Source organism: Cheilinus undulatus, linkage group 23 (assembly GCF_018320785.1).
Source record: "Cheilinus undulatus linkage group 23, ASM1832078v1, whole genome shotgun sequence".
Classification (NCBI taxonomy): domain Eukaryota; kingdom Metazoa; phylum Chordata; class Actinopteri; order Labriformes; family Labridae; genus Cheilinus; species Cheilinus undulatus.
The window spans coordinates 2,560,984-2,576,327 of NC_054887.1; the positions used below are offsets into that span (position 1 = coordinate 2,560,984).

General features: G+C 43.7%; 12 non-coding genes across 12 annotated transcripts; all 12 read left to right on the plus strand.

Annotated features, from left to right (window-relative positions):
• The first annotated feature begins 965 nt into the window (after positions 1 to 965).
• trnak-cuu lies at positions 966 to 1,038 on the plus strand. Its single transcript has one exon. It is a non-coding gene; the product is annotated as a tRNA-Lys (tRNA).
• Positions 1,039 to 1,440: 402 nt separating this feature from the next.
• Positions 1,441 to 1,513, plus strand: trnak-cuu. Its single transcript has one exon. It is a non-coding gene; the product is annotated as a tRNA-Lys (tRNA).
• Positions 1,514 to 3,223: 1,710 nt separating this feature from the next.
• trnak-cuu lies at positions 3,224 to 3,296 on the plus strand. Its single transcript has one exon. It is a non-coding gene; the product is annotated as a tRNA-Lys (tRNA).
• Positions 3,297 to 4,701: 1,405 nt separating this feature from the next.
• On the plus strand, positions 4,702 to 4,774 carry trnak-cuu. Its single transcript has one exon. It is a non-coding gene; the product is annotated as a tRNA-Lys (tRNA).
• A 407-nt stretch (positions 4,775 to 5,181) lies between these two features.
• Positions 5,182 to 5,254, plus strand: trnak-cuu. The gene has a single exon. It is a non-coding gene; the product is annotated as a tRNA-Lys (tRNA).
• Positions 5,255 to 6,964: 1,710 nt separating this feature from the next.
• trnak-cuu lies at positions 6,965 to 7,037 on the plus strand. Its single transcript has one exon. It is a non-coding gene; the product is annotated as a tRNA-Lys (tRNA).
• A 1,404-nt stretch (positions 7,038 to 8,441) lies between these two features.
• On the plus strand, positions 8,442 to 8,514 carry trnak-cuu. The gene has a single exon. It is a non-coding gene; the product is annotated as a tRNA-Lys (tRNA).
• A 407-nt stretch (positions 8,515 to 8,921) lies between these two features.
• Positions 8,922 to 8,994, plus strand: trnak-cuu. Its single transcript has one exon. It is a non-coding gene; the product is annotated as a tRNA-Lys (tRNA).
• A 1,711-nt stretch (positions 8,995 to 10,705) lies between these two features.
• Positions 10,706 to 10,778, plus strand: trnak-cuu. The gene has a single exon. It is a non-coding gene; the product is annotated as a tRNA-Lys (tRNA).
• Positions 10,779 to 12,180: 1,402 nt separating this feature from the next.
• Positions 12,181 to 12,253, plus strand: trnak-cuu. The gene has a single exon. It is a non-coding gene; the product is annotated as a tRNA-Lys (tRNA).
• A 405-nt stretch (positions 12,254 to 12,658) lies between these two features.
• trnak-cuu lies at positions 12,659 to 12,731 on the plus strand. Its single transcript has one exon. It is a non-coding gene; the product is annotated as a tRNA-Lys (tRNA).
• Positions 12,732 to 14,445: 1,714 nt separating this feature from the next.
• trnak-cuu lies at positions 14,446 to 14,518 on the plus strand. Its single transcript has one exon. It is a non-coding gene; the product is annotated as a tRNA-Lys (tRNA).
• The last annotated feature ends 826 nt before the right edge of the window (positions 14,519 to 15,344 follow it).

The window sequence follows — 15,344 nt, forward strand, 5'->3', positions numbered from 1 at the left end:
ACCGAGTGAGCATGGGTACGTGTGTGCAAAAGTTCATCTCTTTAATGGGACACATCTTTTGTCTACCACTGACAAGCGTGACCACTACCCCAATCCCCCTAGATGTAGTTTCATGCATGGTTGAAACTAATCATTATGCATGTGGACGCAGTGACAGTTTCACAGGGAAGGATAATGCAGTGGCATGAAAAGAAAGAGCCAGTCACCACTTTCTATGTAAATAAAATCACTTTGATTAAAGACACATAATCAGCTTAAAATGCTTAATGTAGCAGAACATTCTAGTCTTATTGGAAAAGTTGGAGTTGTGCCCTTTTTAATTCATAAGGTGGGAAAAAATAATTACTGCTTGCTCAGTGATGTTTTCAGGAGTTTCTTTTCATTATATTTATTTCATGCTGAAGTTCATGGATAGATTTAAATGTTTATGTTAAAGAAGCTACCTCTGCTTGTGCAGTCGATTGATTTTTTTCCTTAAATTATCATTAGTATGACAGCCTACCTGAGGTTATGCAGCAGGTTGTTGCAACAGTAGTCTGATGAAGTCTGGGCTACCTAAGCAGCACATGTCAACCCTTGTGAGGCATTAGAGATGTTTCTCTTTTGGTTTGAACAGCCAAAGCTCTGGCTACAACATAACTGACACGGTGTATTGTTTTGATATCCAAAGCGATTAGAACCGAGTCAGGGAGGGTTCAAAATTGGGACAAATTATGAGATATTTCTTTATATTCTGCTTATCAGGGGCTGGGTCGCCATGGTAGCAGGCTAAGCAAGACAACCAAGACATCCTTCTCCCCAGCAACACTTTCCAACTCCTGTGCCCCATACAATGATGTTCACAGGGCAAACCTCACTATAAGGTACTGGCCCTCTGGGGGCTAGTAAAGGAACTGTCCCAGTCAAACCAAAACGTATCAGTAGAGCAACTGTAATTCAGCACTTGTTTCTGCATAACAACCACAGCCCGGTTAGCTCAGTCGGTAGAGCATGAGACTCTTAATCTCAGGGTCGTGGGTTCGAGCCCCACATTGGGCGCTGCATTTCTGCTTTGGCATTCACAAGTCTGGAGGCCTCCACAATATGTACATATTGTATGTGTAAACACCCCTGCCCCCATCGTGATGCAAAATAGCGACGACAACCTCACACATTGTGATCCATCAGTCCTGCCCAAGTGTGTGAACCGGCAGTCTTGTTGCTGTTGAGGATCCAAGACCATAATGAACACAAAAATGATTCACCAGCCAAGTGCTGTGAAAGTTCGATGGTCTCGTCAAGAAACCGTAGCCCACTCTGCTCAGTTAGTTGAACATAATTGTCCAACTCCCATAACACCCCAGCAATCTCCAAGGACATTGTATATCCAGAGAACCCTGCACAGCTTTGTGTGGTCTAAGCACTGCTTTCAAAATCGTATGTTTCTGCACCCCAACCATTGCCCGGTTAGCTCAGTCGGTAGAGCATGAGACTCTTAATCTCAGGGTCGTGGGTTCAAGCCCCACATTGGGTGTTGTGTTTATGCTTTGGCATTCACAATGATTGGAGGGTCTCTGCATGAAATGTTTCCATATGTGCTGTGCAACCATCCCTGCCTCCATTGTGATGCAGCGTAGTGACAAAGAACGAATGAACACGTTGTGAACCAGCGGTCCTCAGCCTCGTTTCTCGTACCTGCCTAACTCAGGTAGCTGGATAATTTCAGGATAACCTGACGTCATCTCAGGCTTGTTCCGTGCCTTGAAGCAGGCTAAGCTAAATCACTATAGCAACAGATCAATAAACTTAAACCTGCTCCAGGGCAGGTTTATTTCAAGAAGCCGGATCTTAAGACACACACCCCAAAAGAAAAAAGGAGGAAGCTCCCTTCCTGAGAGACCAAGTCAACAGGAGCAATAATAATCCGTGACGCATTTCACAGGGAAAGACTGATCCGAGATCACCAAGTTCCTTTATCATTTTCTACTGATTTTTTGTACGAGTGTTACTGTTTCGGTCGCCAAGACATTATTTATTTGCAACAGCTGATAGGGCCATACATCGCCAATACTACCCAGCGCTAACCTGACACGGCAGATGGATTTGTTTCACACATCAGTGAAAAACAAGGAAATGGGCGTATCCATCTGCTTTGCAAGGTTAACCCAGCACAGCCATGCACTTACTGTCACTCAAACTTTGTGTAGGATTGCGGTTTTTGAGGGTGCAAGGAACATTTCTAATTTAACACCATGGATCAAATGATATTCCCTTACCACACTGAATATTGTTCTTGTATTTTATTTTAACTTGTTCCCAAGTTTGCTTGACATTTGGGTTTGTTCTATATGAAGCGATAAGAGGAGAAAAAGTGCACAATATAAAAATATGAAAACAGATAGCTGGGCCTATAGACTATATAAAACATATCGTCTCAAATTAGTAAGCTTACTAACAGCTACCTTTAGAAAATACACAAGGTTCATTATGATAGAAAGTAATTAATCTAGGTCATTAGGCTACGAGGTTATGGCAAACACACATTTAAATTAATAGCCTAGGCTATAGCCTTATACAGCAATGCATAACTAGGCCTACATATTCCTTACTTGCACATTTAACTTGTGTACAATCCTTTGCCAAACTGCATGTCTCGCCTTCGCTGCAGCGGAGGTGTTGGATTTCACAGTTACAATGTTTTTGTAATTTTCAAACTCCTCCATGATTGTTTGCTGCTGTTTGTGTGAAAAATGTCACGCTTTCCTTATTATTTGCCATGAATTATGACAGACAATCGTGATTTCTGTGATCTACACTGCTCCCTTTTTATGTAGAACAGGCACGTGCAAGTATCCTGATCACTCATGTCTGGTTCCAATTAACATCACTGATTTAACGCAATTCAGCCGTGGAGGAACGGTCTTAGCCAGCCTTCAATCATCACGTTTATTGAATCAGGCTAAAAGGACATTAGCTCTGATTAATTGAACCACGTCGAGGAACGGGGCCCTGTTGTTGCTGAGGATCCAAGACCATAATTAACACAAAAATGATTCACCAGTGGGAAGGGAAAGTTGGTGGTCTCGTCAAGAAACCGTGGGCCACTCTGCTCAGTTAGTTGAACATAATTGTCCAACTCCCAAAACACCCCAGCAATCTCCAAGGACACTGTATATCCAGAGGACCCTGCACAGCTTTGCGTTGTCCAAGCACTGAAACCGTATGTTTCTGCACCTCAACCATGGCCCGGTTAGCTCAGTCGGTAGAGCATGAGACTCTTAATCTCAGGGTCGTGGGTTCGAGCCCCACATTGGGCGTAGTGTTTATGCTTTGGCATCCACAATGACTGGAGTCCTCCACATGAAATGTTTCCATATGTGCTGTGCAACCATTCCTGCCCCCATCGTGATGAAACATAGTAAAGACGAACGAACAAACACGTTGTGAACTAGCAGTCCTGTTGCTGTTGAGGATCCAAGACCATAATTAACTCAAAAATGATCCACCAGCCATGTGCTGGGAAAATTTGATGGTTTCATCAAGAAACCAGAGGCCACTCTGCTCAGGTAATTGAACATAATTGTCCAACTCCCAAAACACTCCACTAATTTCCTTGAAAACTGTTGATTCAGAATAGAGTGATTGCACTCCAGCAATCTCCAATGACACTGTACATCCAGAGCACCCTGCACAACTTTGCTTGTCTAAGCACTGTTTTCCAAATCAGATGTTTCTCCGCTTCAAACCATGGCTCAGTTAGCTCAGTCGGTAGAACATGAGACTCTCAATCTCAGGGTCATGTGTTTGATCTATATTGAGTGTTATGTTTATGCTTTGGCATTCACAATGACTGGAGGCCTTTACATGAAGCATGTACATACACTTTATTGCCAAATCTATTCTCTCAGCTGCCTTGACTCGTATATGAACTTCAGTGACAGCACATTCTTAATCCATAGGGTTTAATATGATGTCGGTCCACCCTTTGCAGCTATAACAGCTTCAACTCTTCAGGGAAGGCTTTCCACAAGGTTTAGGAGTGTGTTTATGGGAATTTTTGACCATTCCTCCAGAAGTGCATTTGTGAGGTCAAACACTAATGTTGGATGAGATGGCCTGGCTCTCAGTCTCCGCTCTGATTCATCCCAAAGGTGTTCTATGGGGTTGAGGTCAGGACTCTGTGCAGGCCAGTCAAGTTGATCCACACCAAACTCTCTCATCCATGTCTTTATGGACCTTGCTTTGTGCACTTGTGCACAGTCATGTTGGAACAGGAAGGGGCCATCCCCAAACTGTTGGGATCATGGAATTGTCCAAAATCTCTTGGTACGCTGAAGCATTCAGAGTTCCTTTTACTGGAACTAAGGGGCCAAGCTCCTGAAAAACAAGCCAACACCATAATCCCCCCTCCACCAAACTTTACACTTGGCACAATGCAGTCAGACAAGTACTGTTCTCCTGGCAACCTCCAAACCCAGACTCATCCATCAGATTGCCAGATGGAGAAGCACAATTGGTCACTCCAGAGAACGCTTCCAAAATAAAAGGAAGAACATCATCCAACTCCCAAAACACTCCCCAGCAATCTGCCAGAAAAACTCTTGATTCAGAAAAGAAGAAATGCACTCCAGCAATCTCAAAGGATACTGTATTACCAAAGCTCCCTGCACAGCTTTGCATTGTATAATGACTAATTTTGAAATTGGATGTTATCCAACCATAGCCTGGTTAGCTCAGTCGGTAGAGCATGAGACTCTTAATTTCAGGGTCATGGGTTAGAGCCCCACATTGGGTGTTGTGTTTATGCTTTGGCATTCACAATGTCTGCAGGCCTCCACATGAAGCATGTACATATTGTATGTGCAAACAACCCTGCCCCCATCGTGATGCAAAATAGTGACAACACCCTCACACATTGTGATCCATCAGTCCTGCCCAAGTGTGTGAACTGGCAGTCCTGTTGCTGTTGAGGATCCAAGACCATAATGAACACAAAAATGATTCACCAGCCAAGTGCTGTGAAAGTTCGATGGTCTCGTCAAGAAACCGTGGGCCACTCTGCTCAGTTAGTTGAACATAATTGTCCAACTCCCATAACACCCCAGCAATCTCCAAGGACATTGTATATCCAGAGAACCCTGCACAGCTTTGTGTTGTCTAAGCACTGCTTTCGAAATCGTATGTTTCTGCACCTCAACCATGGCCCGGTTAGCTCAGTCGGTAGAGCATGAGACTCTTAATCTCAGGGTCGTGGGTTCGAGCCCCACATTGGGTGTTGTGTTTATGCTTTGGCATTCACAACGATTGGAGGGTCTCTGCATGAAATGTTTCCATATGTGCTGTGCAACCATCCCTGCCTCCATTGTGATGCAGCGTAGTGACAAAGAACGAATGAACACGTTGTGAACCAGCGGTCCTCAGCCTCGTTTCTCGTACCTGCCTAACTCAGGTAGCTGGATAATTTCAGGATAACCTGACGTCATCTCAGGCTTGTTCCGTGCCTTGAAGCAGGCTAAGCTAAATCACTATAGCAACAGATCAATAAACTTAAACCTGCTCCAGGGCAGGTTTATTTCAAGAAGCCGGATCTTAAGACACACACCCCAAAAGAAAAAAGGAGGAAGCTCCCTTCCTGAGAGACCAAGTCAACAGGAGCAATAATAATCCGTGACGCATTTCACAGGGAAAGACTGATCCGAGATCACCAAGTTCCTTTATCATTTTCTACTGATTTTTTGTACGAGTGTTACTGTTTCGGTCGCCAAGACATTATTTATTTGCAACAGCTGATAGGGCCATACATCGCCAATACTACCCAGCGCTAACCTGACACGGCAGATGGATTTGTTTCACACATCAGTGAAAAACAAGGAAATGGGCGTATCCATCTGCTTTGCAAGGTTAACCCAGCACAGCCATGCACTTACTGTCACTCAAACTTTGTGTAGGATTGCGGTTTTTGAGGGTGCAAGGAACATTTCTAATTTAACACCATGGATCAAATGATATTCCCTTACCACACTGAATATTGTTCTTGTATTTTATTTTAACTTGTTCCCAAGTTTGCTTGACATTTGGGTTTGTTCTATATGATAAGAGGAGAAAACGTGCACAATATAAAAATATGAAAACAGATAGCTGGGCCTATAGACTATATAAAACATATCGTCTCAAATTAGTAAGCTTACTAACAGCTACCTTTAGAAAATACACAAGGTTCATTATGATAGAAAGTAATTAATCTAGGTCATTAGGCTACGAGGTTATGGCAAACACACATTTAAATTAATAGCCTAGGCTATAGCCTTATACAGCAATGCATAACTAGGCCTACATATTCCTTACTTGCACATTTAACTTGTGTACAATCCTTTGCCAAACTGCATGTCTCGCCTTCGCTGCAGCGGAGGTGTTGGATTTCACAGTTACAATGTTTTTGTAATTTTCAAACTCCTCCATGATTGTTTGCTGCTGTTTGTGTGAAAAATGTCACGCTTTCCTTATTATTCACCATGAATTATGACAGACAATCGTGATCTCTGTTATCTACACTGCTCCCTTTTTATGTAGAACGGGCACACGCAAGCATCCTGATCACTCATGTCTGGTTCCAATTAACATCACTGATTTAGCGCGATTCAGCCATGGAGGAACGGACTTAGCCAGCCTTCAATCATCACGTTAATTGAATCAGGCTAAAAGGACATTAGCTCTGATTAATTGAACCACGCCGAGGAACGGGCCCTGTTGTTGCTGAGGATCCAAGACCATAATTAACACAAAAATGATTCACCAGTGGGAAGGGAAAGTTGGTGGTCTCGTCAAGAAACCGTGGGCCACTCTGCTCAGTTAGTTGAACATAATTGTCCAACTCCCAAAACACCCCAGCAATCTCCAAGGACACTGTATATCCAGAGGACCCTGCACAGCTTTGCGTTGTCCAAGCACTGCTTTCGAAACCGTATGTTTCTGCACCTCAACCATGGCCCGGTTAGCTCAGTCGGTAGAGCATGAGACTCTTAATCTCAGGGTCGTGGGTTCGAGCCCCACATTGGGCGTAGTGTTTATGCTTTGGCATCCACAATGACTGGAGTCCTCCACATGAAATGTTTCCATATGTGCTGTGCAACCATTCCTGCCCCCATCGTGATGAAACATAGTAAAGACGAACGAACAAACACGTTGTGAACTAGCAGTCCTGTTGCTGTTGAGGATCCAAGACAATAATTAACTCAAAAATGATCCACCAGCCATGTGCTGGGAAAATTTGATGGTTTCATCAAGAAACCAGAGGCCACTCTGCTCAGGTAATTGAACATAATTGTCCAACTCCCAAAACACTCCACTAATTTCCTTGAAAACTGTTGATTCAGAATAGAGTGATTGCACTCCAGCAATCTCCAATGACACTGTACATCCAGAGCACCCTGCACAACTTTGCTTGTCTAAGCACTGTTTTCCAAATCAGATGTTTCTCCGCTTCAAACCATGGCTCAGTTAGCTCAGTCGGTAGAACATGAGACTCTCAATCTCAGGGTCATGTGTTTGATCTATATTGAGTGTTATGTTTATGCTTTGGCATTCACAATGACTGGAGGCCTTTACATGAAGCATGTACATACACTTTATTGCCAAATCTATTCTCTCAGCTGCCTTGACTCGTATATGAACTTCAGTGACAGCACATTCTTAATCCATAGGGTTTAATATGATGTCGGTCCACCCTTTGCAGCTATAACAGCTTCAACTCTTCAGGGAAGGCTTTCCACAAGGTTTAGGAGTGTGTTTATGGGAATTTTTGACCATTCCTCCAGAAGTGCATTTGTGAGGTCAAACACTAATGTTGGATGAGATGGCCTGGCTCTCAGTCTCCGCTCTGATTCATCCCAAAGGTGTTCTATGGGGTTGAGGTCAGGACTCTGTGCAGGCCAGTCAAGTTGATCCACACCAAACTCTCTCCTCCATGTCTTTATGGACCTTGCTTTGTGCACTTGTGCACAGTCATGTTGGAACAGGAAGGGGCCATCCCCAAACTGTTGGGATCATGGAATTGTCCAAAATCTCTTGGTACGCTGAAGCATTCAGAGTTCCTTTTACTGGACCTAAGGGCCAAGCTCCTGAAAAACAAGCCAACACCATAATCCCCCCTCCACCAAACTTTACACTTGGCACAATGCAGTCAGACAAGTACTGTTCTCCTGGCAACCTCCAAACCCAGACTCATCCATCAGATTGCCAGATGGAGAAGCACAATTGGTCACTCCAGAGAACGCTTCCAAAATAAAAGGAAGAACATCATCCAACTCCCAAAACACTCCCCAGCAATCTGCCAGAAAAACTCTTGATTCAGAAAAGAAGAAATGCACTCCAGCAATCTCAAAGGATACTGTATTACCAAAGCTCCCTGCACAGCTTTGCATTGTATAATGACTAATTTTGAAATTGGATGTTATCCAACCATAGCCTGGTTAGCTCAGTCGGTAGAGCATGAGACTCTTAATTTCAGGGTCATGGGTTAGAGCCCCACATTGGGTGTTGTGTTTATGCTTTGGCATTCACAATGTCTGCAGGCCTCCACATGAAGCATGTACATATTGTATGTGCAAACAACCCTGCCCCCATCGTGATGCAAAATAGTGACAACACCCTCACACATTGTGATCCATCAGTCCTGCCCAAGTGTGTGAACTGGCAGTCCTGTTGCTGTTGAGGATCCAAGACCATAATGAACACAAAAATGATTCACCAGCCAAGTGCTGTGAAAGTTCGATGGTCTCGTCAAGAAACCGTGGGCCACTCTGCTCAGTTAGTTGAACATAATTGTCCAACTCCCATAACACCCCAGCAATCTCCAAGGACATTGTATATCCAGAGAACCCTGCACAGCTTTGTGTTGTCTAAGCACTGCTTTCGAAATCGTATGTTTCTGCACCTCAACCATGGCCCGGTTAGCTCAGTCGGTAGAGCATGAGACTCTTAATCTCAGGGTCGTGGGTTCGAGCCCCACATTGGGTGTTGTGTTTATGCTTTGGCATTCACAACGATTGGAGGGTCTCTGCATGAAATGTTTCCATATGTGCTGTGCAACCATCCCTGCCTCCATTGTGATGCAGCGTAGTGACAAAGAACGAATGAACACGTTGTGAACCAGCGGTCCTCAGCCTCGTTTCTCGTACCTGCCTAACTCAGGTAGCTGGATAATTTCAGGATAACCTGACGTCATCTCAGGCTTGTTCCGTGCCTTGAAGCAGGCTAAGCTAAATCACTATAGCAACAGATCAATAAACTTAAACCTGCTCCAGGGCAGGTTTATTTCAAGCCGGATCTTAAGACACACACCCCAAAAGAAAAAAGGAGGAAGCTCCCTTCCTGAGAGACCAAGTCAACAGGAGCAATAATAATCCGTGACGCATTTCACAGGGAAAGACTGATCCGAGATCACCAAGTTCCTTTATCATTTTCTACTGATTTTTTGTACGAGTGTTACTGTTTGTCGCCAAGACATTATTTATTTGCAACAGCTGATAGGGCCATACATCGCCAATACTACCCAGCGCTAACCTGACACGGCAGATGGATTTGTTTCACACATCAGTGAAAAACAAGGAAATGGGCGTATCCATCTGCTTTGCAAGGTTAACCCAGCACAGCCATGCACTTACTGTCACTCAAACTTTGTGTAGGATTGCGGTTTTTGAGGGTGCAAGGAACATTTCTAATTTAACACCATGGATCAAATGATATTCCCTTACCACACTGAATATTGTTCTTGTATTTTATTTTAACTTGTTCCCAAGTTTGCTTGACATTTGGGTTTGTTCTATATGAAGCGATAAGAGGAGAAAAAGTGCACAATATAAAAATATGAAAACAGATAGCTGGGCCTATAGACTATATAAAACATATCGTCTCAAATTAGTAAGCTTACTAACAGCTACCTTTAGAAAATACACAAGGTTCATTATGATAGAAAGTAATTAATCTAGGTCATTAGGCTACGAGGTTATGGCAAACACACATTTAAATTAATAGCCTAGGCTATAGCCTTATACAGCAATGCATAACTAGGCCTACATATTCCTTACTTGCACATTTAACTTGTGTACAATCCTTTGCCAAACTGCATGTCTCGCCTTCGCTGCAGCGGAGGTGTTGGATTTCACAGTTACAATGTTTTTGTAATTTTCAAACTCCTCCATGATTGTTTGCTGCTGTTTGTGTGAAAAATGTCACGCTTTCCTTATTATTCACCATGAATTATGACAGACAATCGTGATCTCTGTTATCTACACTGCTCCCTTTTTATGTAGAACGGGCACACGCAAGCATCCTGATCACTCATGTCTGGTTCCAATTAACATCACTGATTTAGCGCGATTCAGCCATGGAGGAACGGACTTAGCCAGCCTTCAATCATCACGTTAATTGAATCAGGCTAAAAGGACATTAGCTCTGATTAATTGAACCACGTCGAGGAACGGGGCCCTGTTGTTGCTGAGGATCCAAGACCATAATTAACACAAAAATGATTCACCAGTGGGAAGGGAAAGTTGGTGGTCTCGTCAAGAAACCGTGGGCCACTCTGCTCAGTTAGTTGAACATAATTGTCCAACTCCCAAAACACCCCAGCAATCTCCAAGGACACTGTATATCCAGAGGACCCTGCACAGCTTTGCGTTGTCCAAGCACTGCTTTCGAAACCGTATGTTTCTGCACCTCAACCATGGCCCGGTTAGCTCAGTCGGTAGAGCATGAGACTCTTAATCTCAGGGTCGTGGGTTCGAGCCCCACATTGGGCGTAGTGTTTATGCTTTGGCATCCACAATGACTGGAGTCCTCCACATGAAATGTTTCCATATGTGCTGTGCAACCATTCCTGCCCCCATCGTGATGAAACATAGTAAAGACGAACGAACAAACACGTTGTGAACTAGCAGTCCTGTTGCTGTTGAGGATCCAAGACCATAATTAACTCAAAAATGATCCACCAGCCATGTGCTGGGAAAATTTGATGGTTTCATCAAGAAACCAGAGGCCACTCTGCTCAGGTAATTGAACATAATTGTCCAACTCCCAAAACACTCCACTAATTTCCTTGAAAACTGTTGATTCAGAATAGAGTGATTGCACTCCAGCAATCTCCAATGACACTGTACATCCAGAGCACCCTGCACAACTTTGCTTGTCTAAGCACTGTTTTCCAAATCAGATGTTTCTCCGCTTCAAACCATGGCTCAGTTAGCTCAGTCGGTAGAACATGAGACTCTCAATCTCAGGGTCATGTGTTTGATCTATATTGAGTGTTATGTTTATGCTTTGGCATTCACAATGACTGGAGGCCTTTACATGAAGCATGTACATACACTTTATTGCCAAATCTATTCTCTCAGCTGCCTTGACTCGTATATGAACTTCAGTGACAGCACATTCTTAATCCATAGGGTTTAATATGATGTCGGTCCACCCTTTGCAGCTATAACAGCTTCAACTCTTCAGGAAGGCTTTCCACAAGGTTTAGGAGTGTGTTTATGGGAATTTTGACCATTCCTCCAGAAGTGCATTTGTGAGGTCAAACACTAATGTTGGATGAGATGGCCTGGCTCTCAGTCTCCGCTCTGATTCATCCCAAAGGTGTTCTATGGGGTTGAGGTCAGGACTCTGTGCAGGCCAGTCAAGTTGATCCACACCAAACTCTCTCATCCATGTCTTTATGGACCTTGCTTTGTGCACTTGTGCACAGTCATGTTGGAACAGGAAGGGCCATCCCCAAACTGTTGGGATCATGGAATTGTCCAAAATCTCTTGGTACGCTGAAGCATTCAGAGTTCCTTTTACTGGAACTAAGGGGCCAAGCTCCTGAAAAACAAGCCAACACCATAATCCCCCCTCCACCAAACTTTACACTTGGCACAATGCAGTCAGACAAGTACTGTTCTCCTGGCAACCTCCAAACCCAGACTCATCCATCAGATTGCCAGATGGAGAAGCACAATTGGTCACTCCAGAGAACGCTTCCAAAATAAAAGGAAGAACATCATCCAACTCCCAAAACACTCCCCAGCAATCTGCCAGAAAAACTCTTGATTCAGAAAAGAAGAAATGCACTCCAGCAATCTCAAAGGATACTGTATTACCAAAGCTCCCTGCACAGCTTTGCATTGTATAATGACTAATTTTGAAATTGGATGTTATCCAACCATAGCCTGGTTAGCTCAGTCGGTAGAGCATGAGACTCTTAATTTCAGGGTCATGGGTTAGAGCCCCACATTGGGTGTTGTGTTTATGCTTTGGCATTCACAATGTCTGCAGGCCTCCACATGAAGCATGTACATATTGTATGTGCAAACAACCCTGCCCCCATCGTGATGCAAAATAGTGACAACACCCTCACACATTGTGATCCATCAGTCCTGCCCAAGTGTGTGAACTGGCAGTCCTGTTGCTGTTGAGGATCCAAGACCATAATGAACACAAAAATGATTCACCAGCCAAGTGCTGTGAAAGTTCGATGGTCTCGTAAGAAACCGTAGCCACTCTGCTCAGTTAGTTGAACATAATTGTCCAACTCCCATAACACCCCAGCAATCTCCAAGGACATTGTATATCCAGAGAACCCTGCACAGCTTTGTGTTGTCTAAGCACTGCTTTCGAAATCGTATGTTTCTGCACCTCAACCATGGCCCGGTTAGCTCAGTCGGTAGAGCATGAGACTCTTAATCTCAGGGTCGTGGGTTCGAGCCCCACATTGGGTGTTGTGTTTATGCTTTGGCATTCACAACGATTGGAGGGTCTCTGCATGAAATGTTTCCATATGTGCTGTGCAACCATCCCTGCCTCCATTGTGATGCAGCGTAGTGACAAAGAACGAATGAACACGTTGTGAACCAGCGGTCCTCAGCCTCGTTTCTCGTACCTGCCTAACTCGGGTAGCTGGATAATTTCAGGATAACCTGACGTCATCTCAGGCTTGTTCCGTGCCTTGAAGCAGGCTAAGCTAAATCACTATAGCAACAGATCAATAAACTTAAACCTGCTCCAGGGCAGGTTTATTTCAAGAAGCCGGATCTTAAGACACACACCCCAAAAGAAAAAAGGAGGAAGCTCCCTTCCTGAGAGACCAAGTCAACAGGAGCAATAATAATCCTTGACGCATTTCACAGGGAAAGACTGATCCGAGATCACCAAGTTCCTTTATCATTTTCTACTGATTTTTTGTACGAGTGTTACTGTTTGATCGCCAAGACATTATTTATTTGCAACAGCTGATAGGGCCATACATCGCCAATACTACCCAGCGCTAACCTGACACGGCAGATGGATTTGTTTCACACATCAGTGAAAAACAAGGAAATGGGCGTATCCATCTGCTTTGCAAGGTTAACCCAGCACAGCCATGCACTTACTGTCACTCAAACTTTGTGTAGGATTGCGGTTTTTGAGGGTGCAAGGAACATTTCTAATTTAACACCATGGATCAAATGATATTCCCTTACCACACTGAATATTGTTCTTGTATTTTATTTTAACTTGTTCCCAAGTTTGCTTGACATTTGGGTTTGTTCTATATGAAGCGATAAGAGGAGAAAAAGTGCACAATATAAAAATATGAAAACAGATAGCTGGGCCTATAGACTATATAAAACATATCGTCTCAAATTAGTAAGCTTACTAACAGCTACCTTTAGAAAATACACAAGGTTCATTATGATAGAAAGTAATTAATCTAGGTCATTAGGCTACGAGGTTATGGCAAACACACATTTAAATTAATAGCCTAGGCTATAGCCTTATACAGCAATGCATAACTAGGCCTACATATTCCTTACTTGCACATTTAACTTGTGTACAATCCTTTGCCAAACTGCATGTCTCGCCTTCGCTGCAGCGGAGGTGTTGGATTTCACAGTTACAATGTTTTTGTAATTTTCAAACTCCTCCATGATTGTTTGCTGCTGTTTGTGTGAAAAATGTCACGCTTTCCTTATTATTCACCATGAATTATGACAGACAATCGTGATCTCTGTTATCTACACTGCTCCTTTTTATGTAGAACGGGCACACGCAAGCATCCTGATCACTCATGTCTGGTTCCAATTAACATCACTGATTTAGCGCGATTCAGCCATGGAGGAACGGACTTAGCCAGCCTTCAATCATCACGTTAATTGAATCAGGCTAAAAGGACATTAGCTCTGATTAATTGAACCACGTCGAGGAACGGGGCCCTGTTGTTGCTGAGGATCCAAGACCATAATTAACACAAAAATGATTCACCAGTGGGAAGGGAAAGTTGGTGGTCTCGTCAAGAAACCGTGGGCCACTCTGCTCAGTTAGTTGAACATAATTGTCCAACTCCCAAAACACCCCAGCAATCTCCAAGGACACTGTATATCCAGAGGACCCTGCACAGCTTTGCGTTGTCCAAGCACTGCTTTCGAAACCGTATGTTTCTGCACCTCAACCATGGCCCGGTTAGCTCAGTCGGTAGAGCATGAGACTCTTAATCTCAGGGTCGTGGGTTCGAGCCCCACATTGGGCGTAGTGTTTATGCTTTGGCATCCACAATGACTGGAGTCCTCCACATGAAATGTTTCCATATGTGCTGTGCAACCATTCCTGCCCCCATCGTGATGAAACATAGTAAAGACGAACGAACAAACACGTTGTGAACTAGCAGTCCTGTTGCTGTTGAGGATCCAAGACAATAATTAACTCAAAAATGATCCACCAGCCATGTGCTGGGAAAATTTGATGGTTTCATCAAGAAACCAGAGGCCACTCTGCTCAGGTAATTGAACATAAATTGTCCAACTCCCAAAACACTCCACTAATTTCCTTGAAAACTGTTGATTCAGAATAGAGCAATTGCACTCCAGCATTCTCCAATGACGCTGTACATCCAGAGCACCCTGCACAACTTTGCTTGTCTAAGCACTGTTTTCCAAATCTGGTGTTTCTCTGCTTCAAACCATGGCTCAGTTAGCTCAGTCGGTAGAGCTTGAGATTCTTAATTTCAGGGTCATGTGTTTGATCTATATTGAGTGTTATGTTTATGCTTTGGCATTCACAATGACTGGAGGCCTTTACATGAAGCATGTACATACACTTTATTGCCAAATCTATTCTCTCAGCTGCCTTGACTCGTATATGAACTTCAGTGACAGCACATTCTTAATCCATAGGGTTTAATATGACGTCGGTCCACCCTTTGCAGCTATAACAGCTTCAACTCTTCAGGGAAGGCTTTCCACAAGGTTTAGGAGTGTGTTTATGGGAATTTTTGACCATTCCTCCAGAAGTGCATTTGTGAGGTCAAACACTAATGTTGGATGAGAAGGCCTGGCTCTCAGTCTCCACTCTGATTC